At 47.5% G+C, this 12230-nt stretch overlaps 1 protein-coding gene across 5 annotated transcripts in view; it reads left to right on the forward strand.

The window, feature by feature from the left end:
• dpp6a (dipeptidyl-peptidase 6a) overlaps positions 1-12230 on the forward strand; it is a 142699-nt gene that overhangs the window by 88675 nt on the left and 41794 nt on the right. The gene's annotated exons all lie outside the window — the stretch shown is intronic.

Here is a 12230-nt window from a genome sequence, read left to right on the forward strand (position 1 = left end):
GTTTTGTGGTTGTTAACCGTATCAACACCTGTACCTCTCTGGGCGGCTGTGGTGTTTTTTAGGATTCCATATATGCCCTCCACAAGGAATTGGCCATATACCTCACATCGGAAACTCAAAATGTGAAGGACAGGCAGATCGGATTCCCGCTTAGATCTATGGTTCCCATTCGGCCTCCTCTGGATTCAGCGTTACAGGTGCCAAGATCATTCACTGCACGCTTTGGAGAAGATTTTCAACTAAAGCAATAAATGCAAATGGAAAATAAATACTAAAGCCCTGCTGACCCTAATTTGATTCCCCTCCTGCAAGTGTTCTTTTTTCATTTGATTGATGCCCATTAATAATTAATAGAGGTCTAAGGCACAACTCGATCCCATGTATTAAACCTGAAGATGGATTTGTGCATTTAAGCTTTTTTTTTTCTAAAATACAGCTTCTTGTAAGACTGTTAGCTTTGGCCATTAGAATCTTGGGCTTTTGGCATTGGTTTGATGCTCTTTGTCATCCTGTGCTGCTCCTGTTTCCCCTTTCTCTTTCCTCGATCACACCTTGGTGTCTGCCTCCTATTTCCCTGTGTCATGACAGGCTGAAGTGTGGACAGACCATTTTGTGGCCCTTAACCTCCCCACTGAGCCACTGAGCCACTGTCAGACCAGCAGGGAGAGCCTTGTATAACCCGGTCCGGCAAAAGCCGTTGTCTGCGACGTGTCGATTTCCATCAGCTTGCCCTGCCCACCCTCTTCCATCTTACTCCCCCCCGCCTCCCCCTGGCTAACTCCTGTTCCCCTGGAAACTGGGCACGCAGATATTAGGAGAAAGATACATTTCATACTTCACATAGCATGGCGAGACAAGAGTGTCTGGCAGGAATCAAAAAAAAGAGAGACAGAGAGAGAGAGGAAGAACGGAGGTGGGGGGACAGCTTGCTTTAAAACCTCATTTTCACCCATCTGAAGAGGCAGTTCCAGTCTGTTCCGCGTCTGCTGTCGTCTGTCCTCCGCTGTGTCTAACAAGCCATAAAGACATAACCTTCTCTTTGCCAGGCACCCCTGCTGAGGACCATGGTTTGAGCAGCTTTGATGGCCTTCATTTATTGACATAGCCCCTATTAGGCGCACCGGCAAGAGCCGGCTTCCCGCTCGTACTAATGCGAGGCAATGACATAATGGACACGCGTTCACTGGCCACCGCGGCCTGACCTCGCCACGCTCGCTGGCTCCGCGCTCCGCTTGACAGCCGAGGAAATTGCCCCCAGCTTCCCTTTTGGGTTGGCATTTTTCCCCAGCTTGTTGTTTGAGCAGGACACTGGCCTGAGGGTGGCAGGGAGGTGGGGATGGTGATTCTGTAGACTGCACACAGACCTGGGTTTGGCCGCTAGGGAATTTCCGTTTCCTTATTCAGTTTGGACTTTTGTGACTAACGGATCAGACGTTGCGACTGTTGCCTGTGGTGTCCCCTTCGCACTGTGACCACACAGGATTGTATCGTCAGAGAAGCTAAATCTGGTTTGCTCCCATTTCCATATCTATCAGATATGATCTCCTTCCCCTGCTCCTCCCTCATCCATCTGTAGGATCATAAGATGTTCACTCTTCACACACCCTTTGTTCTTGTACAGCAGCATTCTTCCTAGACCATGTCGTTTGTATGTAACCTCGAATGTTACGTATCCCCGGGCCCCACTGGCAATAGCCTCCACCCCCCCCACCCCCCCCCCCCCGCCAAACACAAAATGTGGGGAAACATCCAAAAAAACCCAGTAGCTTTATGTCTGTATCTCTGAGTCCGACTGTCCAGCAAAGCGTGTGGGCGAGGATGAGCTGCTTTGCAGGATGACTCCTGGAGGATTGCTTGACAGAAAGAGCTATTAGTAGCTATAGTAATGTAATGTGTTAACATAAAATAATTGCTGCCGTGAAAAATGGTGAGTGGGACTGAGGAGTCTGGCGGCAGGGTGAAACGCTGCTCTCAGTGCAGCGCAGAACAGCCCCATCCGTGAGCATAGTGTTTGATTTGGGGCTCAGATCTGAGGAGCGGGGTTACTACATCATGTCTTCTCTCACAACAGTAATGGTGGGGGGGCCGGGAGGCGGGACACTCTGCGTCACCGTGGCTACGGATTTTACGGTTGCTTTGTTCATTTTTATAAAGTAACAGTGTAGCGGCCCTTGGTGAATTAACCTGAAACGGGGACATTTTGTATTAATATTGTGAAGAATGGATGGATGGATGGATGGATGGATGGATGGATGCAAGCACAGAAACGGGCATAATAGACAAAATATGAGAGGAAATATCTGTCATCCCTGCTATTGTGTGACCCAATCATATGACCAGGCCAGGATAAGTGGTTGAAAGACGAATGGATGGTAAGAACTTTTACAGGAAGGTTAAAAAGAAACTTTGCGGGGGGGGGGGGGGCAAGGCACTGTATCTACAATTAGGGTGTCACGTAGTGTCTGAAAGCCAACTGAGAACAGTAATTTTCAGCAGACTGTTCCCACAGCAGGGAGACAGATGGATGTATTGAAAAATGCATTGAAGGCGGTAATGAGGCAGGGCTGTTAGCGGTGCGAGTTCCCGTCAGCTTGCACCCTCGACTGGTTCAGTAGCTGAAGTCCCATTGGCCACTTGCAGGGCTTGTCAGGGCAGTCGGCTGTGTTTTGTCTGGAGGACCGAGCAAATGATGAGGCCAGGCTCTGTAAGAGCTCTGGTTTGGCTTTTCGAAAGGCCGGGCCATTAGCTTGCCGAAGCAAGAAGGACAAAGCTGGATTGTGACCTTCACATTGGCCTTCCCACCGTCACCTCAGCTTATCACGGCTCCTCATGTGCCTCCAGATCACGATCACACATGCAGGCCTCGCTTATGTATTTCTGACATTGTTGCAATGTGAAGAGAAAACTCAGACGATAACAGAAATCAGCATAAACAGCCTGAGGGCCCATCATCGAAATCGAGTCCATGCTATGAAAAAAGGCATGAATAATTTTACCTGTTTTGCATGTTGGAAGGTGGTGGGGGGGGGGGGTTGCGAGTTGTCATAGACGGCTGTGAAACGTATGCAGAACGCGGGGTGATAAAGACGATTAAATCTGCATCAGCCAGCGGGCCGCGAGTACTACCAGAGTCTTGGTGCGGTTGCCATGAGAACAGGCGTGAAAAAAAATACAAGCGAGCGTGCGAGGCTTCAGCAGCGTAATGGGTCTGACAAACTGTCAATAAGGGAGGCCTGAGGGCTGCGGCGGCGGTTTGTTTTGTTTCTGACGTGATCGATTTTCCCTCCTCGTAGCTCCACTCCCCTGTATTCTGCTCCCATCACTGTCATTTTTTATTAACATTTCATTCTCCGTGCTTGACGTCACAGATTGTTTTCTGATTTGGGGTTAAACAGGGTTTTAAAAATGAATTCTGACTGTTCCTTTATAATAATAATAAACACGGGTGTCTCAATCTTCAGGTGAGCCAGGTTAACATCTGGGGTGGGGGAGGGGATGCAGTCCGCAGTATTGTGCTAGAAACTTCTAAACTGAGAATGACTAATCCTCTAATGATGCTACGGGATACAGGGCTTTCATGTATGGTCTTTCCTGTAGCTGAGCTCCTGTGTTCCACGATTCAGACAAGGTGCTCACGCCTCCATTACAGCTGCTAAAGCCTTTAAACAGTAAATAATTTGCCGACTTAACGACAAGCTGCGTAATGTGTTTCTGAGTGGTGCGACTCGGGATATGATGCCGTTTCATGAAGGGGAGCATTTGCTATGTAGTTTAACACCCCTGCGAACACAGAACAGGCCCGGGGCCTCGAATGCAGGCTGATGCATAGCTGCTAATGGCAAACTCTGTCACTCTATGGCGCAGGCAGAGCCGCTCAGCCCACACAGCCACCTTCACATAAGGCGATGGGGATGGGAGAGGCAGATTCTGAGACCGCCGGTGGACTTGGTGTGTCATGGAGGACGAGGGCAGGGCACATTACTTATTGAAGGAGAAGAGAATTGTTTTCAACACTGGCTTGACGGAGCTTACATCAGCCCTGGTGATTGGATGGGATGGTCATACTTCTGCCTTAACTCTGTAGTTTCAGGGTATCGCAGCTGTGGCTTTGTTATTGTATGTATGCGTTAATCGCCTTTAGGAAATACCAAACATAACGAAAATACCAAAATAGCCTCTCTTTGTATAATCGTTTTATCAAAGGCAAGCAGGAGGGCATGATTTAGAAAAATATATACCTGTTTTAAATAGGATTATTTGTTTTTTTTTATCGTATCTGGTTATTTATGTATTTAGCTGGGATTAGGTTGAAACTTATCTGTGATTTCCTGAACAGAGAACTGACATAATCCAAAACTCAGGTCCCCCCCCCCCATCTTTTTTTCATACGGAGGCATAGAGGAAATGGTTTGGGTGCACAGCCTCAGAAAAACCAGCCAGATTTTATTTCTATGGATTTATTTCAGAAGGTCATACCAAGATTGGAACAAATGAAATGAAATAGACCCGCAGTAGGTGGTGCTTTATTACAGGACTTTGGCGTTATTTGATTCTGAGATGTGTTTGAAAGCTGTATCACCCAAAGCCCATCTCTCGAGTGGTGGGCATACCCCCCATCACGGGAAAATGTGTTCTTCACCATGTTTACCGCTGTGTAATAGGAGTGCGTCGGATTCATTAACTGCCTTATTAGTATTAGAATGTATTTTTCACTTATTTATTTTTGCTGAAAAAAACGAGAGAGGACATGAGAACATTGGTATTTCAACCATTGTTTAGTTGTTAACCTAAATTTATATGGTGTGTGACTTTCATGGTGGTGAAATGAATGAAGATGAATGATTTCTCCATAAAATCCAACAGAACAGATTGGACGGAGTGATTTGGGGTGTAGGACTGAGGGATTGTGGCTGTGTGGGGTGATCATGGTGTAAGAGAGGGAGGGTGGGGATGGGTGGGGCTGTTTCTCAATTGTGAACAGGGGGAAGTGAGATTTAGTTTAATCCGTTTTGCTCTCAGGCCTGCAGCTCGTTCAGATGCAGCTGGGGAACGCTGATATTGTTCAGATTGCTCTGAATCTACTCGCTGGCACTGAAATTATGGTGAGTGAGGAAGAAAGCGGCTGGATAAGAACGCAGATCACAAAAGAGCATGCTTTTCCTTTACATAACACAGGCACGCCGGACACAACGGAGGAGGATTTGCAGTCCCACCCATTAGTGCAGTCATCTCTGAAAGAGGAACAGAGTCGGGCTTGAAATGGGAGGCAAAGCGGAATCCTGTGTTAGGCATCAGTCGGCCCCTCATCCCACTCCCAAGTAAAATCAGACTGTGAGAGTATTGCGAGCCAGCTTTGAATGGCGCCCCACCAACCACAAAAAATGATTTGCAAAAGCCGTAAATTTGGTTATGTTGGATTTTAGGGAGAAATGAGCAGTGATAGTGACTGTAGAGGTTTCTGCTTACTGTCATCACCCCCTGTGGGTTTATTGTGCCTCACTCCGCCCCTGTGTACCAGAGGAGGGTGTACTGGGACTGTCTGCTGTCCCAGATGGATTTGGTTCGTTTTTTATCTAACTGTGAGTTGGATGGAGGGCTTAACGTGAGAATGATAAATGCCCCAAGTGAGATCGGAGATGAACCCAGATGATATCTCTCCTCTCCTTCTACTGATGCCCTGTCATAGCATCAGTGTTGTTTACATGTTTCACAAACATGACTGATAACCCTCCCAATGATGTCATGCGGTATTAAAATCCTGTGGTCCAGAAATGACATGGCGGGGGTGGTCAGCTGTGGGGGTCGCTGGCTCTGTCATTGCCACGCGGCTGAGCCCTTGTAGCGTGCTGATGCGGGCCCCTGTTAGCGACACCCTTGTAGCGTGCTGATGCGGGCCCCTGTTAGCGACACCCTTGTAGCGTGCTGATGCGGGCCCCTGTTAGCGACACCCTTGTAGCTCAACCGGGACGGGTACGGCCAGCCCCACCATTTCCCCATGTCTCAGAGCTGAGGTATGAGTGGAGGTCTTCAACCCCCATCCAGCGTCTCCTCTGCAGCTTTCCTCTGACTGACTCATTAATCATGCACAGCTTGGGGTAAATATATAAAAATGTGTGTCTTGGACAGAACAAATGGATTTTTAGATTGCTGTTTCTAAAGTTTCTATATGTATGATGAATCCGGAATCCGGCAGCCTGACCCCCCCTCTTCCGCCCTCTCCCGGCCTACGCTAAATCAACTCCGTCCACGTCCTCCAGTGATAGACCATGGAACTGGCCATTTGAAATGGGGTGGGGCACAGAGAAAAGACAATGAAAAGTACACAAATAAATGAGAAGGGGGAAGCTTGTGTGACCCACGTGACCGACCACCCATATGTGGAGCTCTTCCCTTTAATATTGTATAAGCTTTTCTGGAGTGGGCCAGCATAAACACATCGCCTCAGATCAAAGAATGAGATGCTATCGCTACACATTTTCTTTCCTGCTTTTCTAATGCTCCAATCGATCTTCCTTTAGCTTTTTATCTCCATGCTCTTGTCCTTTTTTCTTGTGTTGAAGTTTACTGATGTTCTCTCCTGGCCATCCTCCGACCCCACTCTGAACTCCCTTCACTCTCACCCCCTGACTAATCGGCGGTTAATTAACCCAACATGGCAGTGGCGGTAATCCTTCTAATCACTATGATAATTGCAAGGTGGCTGGTGGACAGGCAGGTGGGCAGGCTTTTAAAGTCCAGTGTAATTGGTCCAGTGCTGCATGTGATACGGGGGAGCTCAATGGTTCCTGGTCACTTGGAAAATCGCCATAGTTTCCACCATCCTCACGGTGTTTTGCCACCGTTAATTTTACAGAAAAGACCAAAGATTCTTATGGTGACGGACGGTAGCCAGACGCCCAGGAACGCAGACAGTGAAAGCCACCCCTCCACCTTCTTCGCAAGATGCGTCAGGGACACGAGGATCACCATCCGCTCTGACTCCCGCTTTCCAGATGCACAGCTTTCTTCAGCCTCAAGCAAGCAATTCCATCCTGGTGAATTTCAAACGACTCTCCAGCACTTCAGTAGTTTACTGCTAAGAAAATAAGCATCAGACCAATCGGTGCGATTATACATCTTAAGAAGCAACATTATCATTAGGCAGCATGATTTTCCTTCTGAGGTTATCTTAACAAATGTCTGAATGGCATGGCATAAGCATTTTACGTAATTAGTTACACGTCTACTAATTAATAAATCATACCTCGGGGTAAAATTAAGCTGGTATTTGTGCGACGGGCCGGTGAGTCATTTGAGTAGCAATTTAAAAATGCTGAAGTAATGGACTCTCCTTGCAGATTAAAGCTGAGATGTTAGAGTTAGGAAAGCAGCTGAGCTGTGGCTCCCCCCTTGCTGACAGCCCATAGTCAAGAACCAGCTCCATCCCAGAATGCCATGCTCACTTCGCCTCACCCTCATACCTCAAAGATAAGCTCTGGGCTTTATGCAAATCACATCTTGTCTGTCTGTGATAATTACTCTAAGCTGTTTTCTGAGCCCGGTCCTGGGTTCCCGCTGTGTACACTGCTCGTTTTCTGGCCCAGCTTAATTAGGCTTGATTGAGCCGTTAATTGAACAACACGTTGCATTTCCTGCGAACAACACGGCATCACCAGGAGATGCCCAATCTGGATCGATATTCAGCGAAGGGCTCGGATCGGGCGGCCTGTCTGGAAGCTGAAGTGGGGTTAAGAAGCGTCCTGCGTCGCGAAGCTCCCGAGGTTGGGGGGGAGCTCATGGAAATTGCCAGAAGCCGGCAGAAGCAGATGAAGGAAATGGAAAGGCCTCTGGTGAAAATCCCAGCTCTGATAGGATGGGGGATAAATGAAAGAGTCGATGTGCTGAAAATAGGATTGTTTTCTTGGAGACGATTGGGCTCACAGACCTCGATTCACATGGAACTAAAGGCTTGTAGTTCTGACTTGGAAAAAAAAACAGTTATTTCAAAACAGCTTTTCTGTGAGTCCTTCTGAACTAAACAGGTTATTTTGAAGGTTTTAATCCCTATCATTCCCAAAGTGGTTGCAGCTGGTTTGAGGATAGGAGAGTCCACCCCCATCACACATTTCAAAGTGTCCCTGTGAAATTCTGTGGGTTTATTGAGAGGACTTTGGTTTTCCTGTCGCCATTCAACATGGGGGTTCAGTGCCCTCTAATCGTAAAACAATGTTTTCTCTCAATCAGGCTCTTAACTGATCTTAATTGATCTGGATCCTATAAGACCCAAGGCAGGATTACAACGAGGGGTCATTTTCACAGACATAATCATTTAATTTCATGTAATATCCTAATATTAATGTCCTCTATTAGTGTACAAATTGTGTACAGCTGGGCATATCCTGAAGGAGTGTTGGGTTTAATAACCTAGTGGTTCAACAGAAGTCCTCCATCAGGGATTTTACCTTTATACATGGTAGGCCACCTGCTGATATGTTAGTACATTGGACTCTGGTATGTCAATCTCCCATTGGGTAATAGCCGTTTCAGGTAGCAGTTTGGGGTGTCCACCTGGCTCTGCTCACGTGTACGCCCCTCCAAAAGGCCTCCAGCTGCTATTCTGTAGACTTTACCCCGAATCGTCCAGAAACACATCATCCATCTGTAGATCTTTGCTACTTCACAGGAGGAGCCTTATGTGTCACTGTGAAGAAAGACGCGATATGCGGACGTTGCAGGCCCCGAGGAGCTCAGTGGGTTGATCCGCCCCATAATGTGAATGGCCCCGCCTCCCATGTTTCCCCATCAGACGAGGGCAATTCCATTTATCCACACAGTACCAAAGCATAAAATTGCATCAGCTCTCATAAAATTTATCCAGCGCTTATGCTGATCCCACTCTGGAACCGTAAAATCGGGTTTGTGCAATTCCAGTCTGGAAAACCAGACCGGGTCCTGGTGACTGTAAATCCCGTGAATTGTGGCCTGTTCTCTGCGTCCTGGGCCATCGACGCACACGTCCCTGGGAGCACATTCAGCTTACACTGCAGCTTTCTTTGTCTTCCTTAATCTCTCCTTAAATCTTCATTTCTGCCGCTAAGGGGTCATTATGTCCTGCCTCCTCGTTCCTGAGATGATTTTTTTTCCCCTTCCATTCTTGGTCGTTTCATCTCCCTCCAGATCTTGCAGTCTGTACGGGGAAGAGGCTGAGCTCAGCCCATCATGTGGGGGGTCAGCATGGTGGACCTAATTCTGATAGAAGCCCCTGGTTATGTGAGCACCTCACACTCGGGTGACCCAGAATGAATGATCCTACATCCGTTATTATATATATATATAATATATAGTATATATAAAGACGGGCTCCTAGACCTTCACAGAGGTCATTCCCTGGAAGCAGCTCCCCTTGTAATAATAATGCTCCTAGGGGTCAGCTTCGCTTCCCCGCCATCCAACTCATCAGCCACCTTTTTTATTGAACGCAAATATGTTTTTTTATAATGATCTCCATGGAAACGTCCCACTGCATAACTGGAACTGACAGGCCGTTTGGTTTGGTTGGTGAACCTCCCCCCCCACCCCCCCTAATATTAATTATTAATATCACAGGGATGTGGGCTTTGTGTCTCATTGTGGAATTACAGGGGTGTGTCATCTTCACTTGCACGACCAGCCCTGCCACCCTCCCCTATACACACTCGTGTAACTATGAAGGGCAGGATTTCACGTGGTTTTCGTCACGCTATGTTTTACAAACAAGACGTGTTCCGCATTTTACCATCGCTTCCCTCTACCCTGCGAGCTGCAGCAAGTTGACGGGATCCCCCAGAAAATGAAAGCACCCCATTGTCAGTTCAGTATTTCACGGGGTTACTCACGTGGCACCTGTCTGCCTTTATCGATTCCTTTCACTCTGCATCGGTGTAATGAAGCGCATGCTGTCCCTCCTCCATCTCTGCTCGTCTGTGGTGGACACCACTGCTTATCTCCACTCCTTGGTATGGTTGCAAACCATTTGAGGATCGGCAGTAATTGCTGTTCTACATCGTGGTTCTCTTAGGACCCCAGGGTTCTGCAACATGGGCTCGGTAGGCTGATCACAGGGGGCAGTGAGGCGTGACCCGTGTCGATGGGGTGTTTTACGAGAGCCCCGGCTGTCCTTTGCCGAAGGACACACCGTAACGACCGCAGGGGTAACGAGGCAGCTCGAGTGAAATTGCTTTTTTGTGGCAAGATCCCCCATTAAATGTTCGGTGCAGTTGTACCAAGTGTGTCCTCAATCTCAGACTTGCTATACAAGTTTGGTGAACTTTGCCCCCCCCCCACCCCAGATCATGCCCCTAAGGCTCCTGCATGGTCCTCATCTGGGTACCCATGCTCCAGAAAGGTTCTGCTCTCAGATTCTGATCCACAGTTTCCATCCAGATGTTTAACCCTATCTCCATGCCTGAAACCTCTTACTGTCATGCTGAAAGTCGGTTGTTTGATTGCCTACAGTATGTTATCCGATACCTTTATTCGTTAAGATACACCCAGCACAAAACAGCTAACAAATAGACAAATAAGAAGTAAATAGACCACAGCCTGTGGTCCGCTCCAACTCTGCATTCATGTCCTGGGTCATTAACGTCAAAGTGCTCCCCCATCAAACGTCCATCGCTGCCGGCTTCCTTGGTGCTGGATGACATCTGAACCCCTTAGCGCTTTGGCTAACAGCTGGCCCCACGGCTGGCTTTGGGTGCAAGTCCCGTTCAGATCAGAGGACGGTGGGCCAGTGGGGGACAGTCCACTTAATGGGATTTGTAATGGGAGTCACAGTAAATAGTTTCTCCCGCTGTTATCATACGCCTAATGATCTCTGCATTTCCATTAAATTAGTATGGAATGGTTGCTAAAAGCCGGGTACTTAAAAAGCTTCACCGCACACCACACACAGTATCACATTGTTCCTATTATCCTGCATTCATTAACGCCTAGCTGCTGGGCTCTCACCGGGGATCCACTGGTCTGAATGCATTTATTTTTTATTTTCCTTAGGCTAATTAAAACTTGCCTCTCTTTCAGCTTTGTGTACCATTGAACTCACAAAGGTTCGTGTCTGAGGCCTGATGTTTGAAAGACCCAGACATCACAAGTCTTCATCACTGGAGACAGTGAAAAAACTGAAGAGGGAGTGTTTTTTGTGTATTTTGTTTTTTTGAAAAGGTGAAGACATGATCAGGAGGCTCCTGCCAGTTGTTGCAAAGCCTGAAGACAAAACAGCATTTGACAGCAGTAAAGCTAGCGTGCTGATGTGTGGAGCTGGGGGAACTTATGGCCAAGGCCAGCATTCATGTAGACCAATGTTTCCCAGTCTGGTCCTCGCGGACCCACAGATAGTCCACGTTTTTGCTGTCTGGCAGGGAGCTTGGAGGCAGTGAGCGCAGAACAATTTCTCGAAGGCAGGAGTTAGATTACTACATAATACTGAGAAAATACTGCATACAACTTTGTAGCAAATGCTATCTTTATGTGTTGCACCTGAGTAAAATTTTTCTACTCTATATGGGACAAAAGTATTGGGACACACTTCATAATTATTGAATTCAGGTGTTTAAATCAGACCTATTGCCACTGGTGTATTAATTCAAACATCAACCCATGCAGCTGTGTTTACAAACAGTTGTGAAATAATGGGGGGATTCTGAGGAGCTCAGTGAATTCAAGTGTGGCACGGTCATAGGATGCCACCTTTGCAGTACGCCAGTTTGTGAAATTTCTTCCCTGCTAGATATTCCACAGCCATCTGTATATGGCATTATTGCAATGTTGAAGCATTTAGAAGCAACAGAAACTCAGGCACCAAGTGGCAGACCATGTAAAGAGAGCGGAGTCACCAAGTGCTGAGGTGCATAGTATGTAAAGGTCACCTATGTGTTGCGGACTCAGTAATTGCAGCGTTCCAAACTTCCTCTGGCATTAACCCCAGCATGAAAACTGTGCACCAGGAGCTTTATGGAATGAGCTTCCATGGCTGAGCAGCTGCATGCAAGCCTCACATCACCAAGCACAGTGGCATGTGTGGATGGAGTGGTGTAAAGCACTCTGCTGCTGGACTCTGGAGCAGTGGAAACGTGTTCTGTAGAGTGATGAATTACGCTTCTCTGTCTGGCAGTCTGGTGGAAGAGTTTGGCAGTCTGGTTTTGGTGGATGACAGGAGAACGTTACCTGCCTGACTGCATTGTGCCCACTGTAAAGTTTGGTGTAGGAGGGGT

Source organism: Brienomyrus brachyistius, chromosome 1, assembly GCF_023856365.1.
Source record: "Brienomyrus brachyistius isolate T26 chromosome 1, BBRACH_0.4, whole genome shotgun sequence".
In the NCBI taxonomy this organism is placed as follows: Eukaryota; Metazoa; Chordata; class Actinopteri; order Osteoglossiformes; family Mormyridae; genus Brienomyrus; species Brienomyrus brachyistius.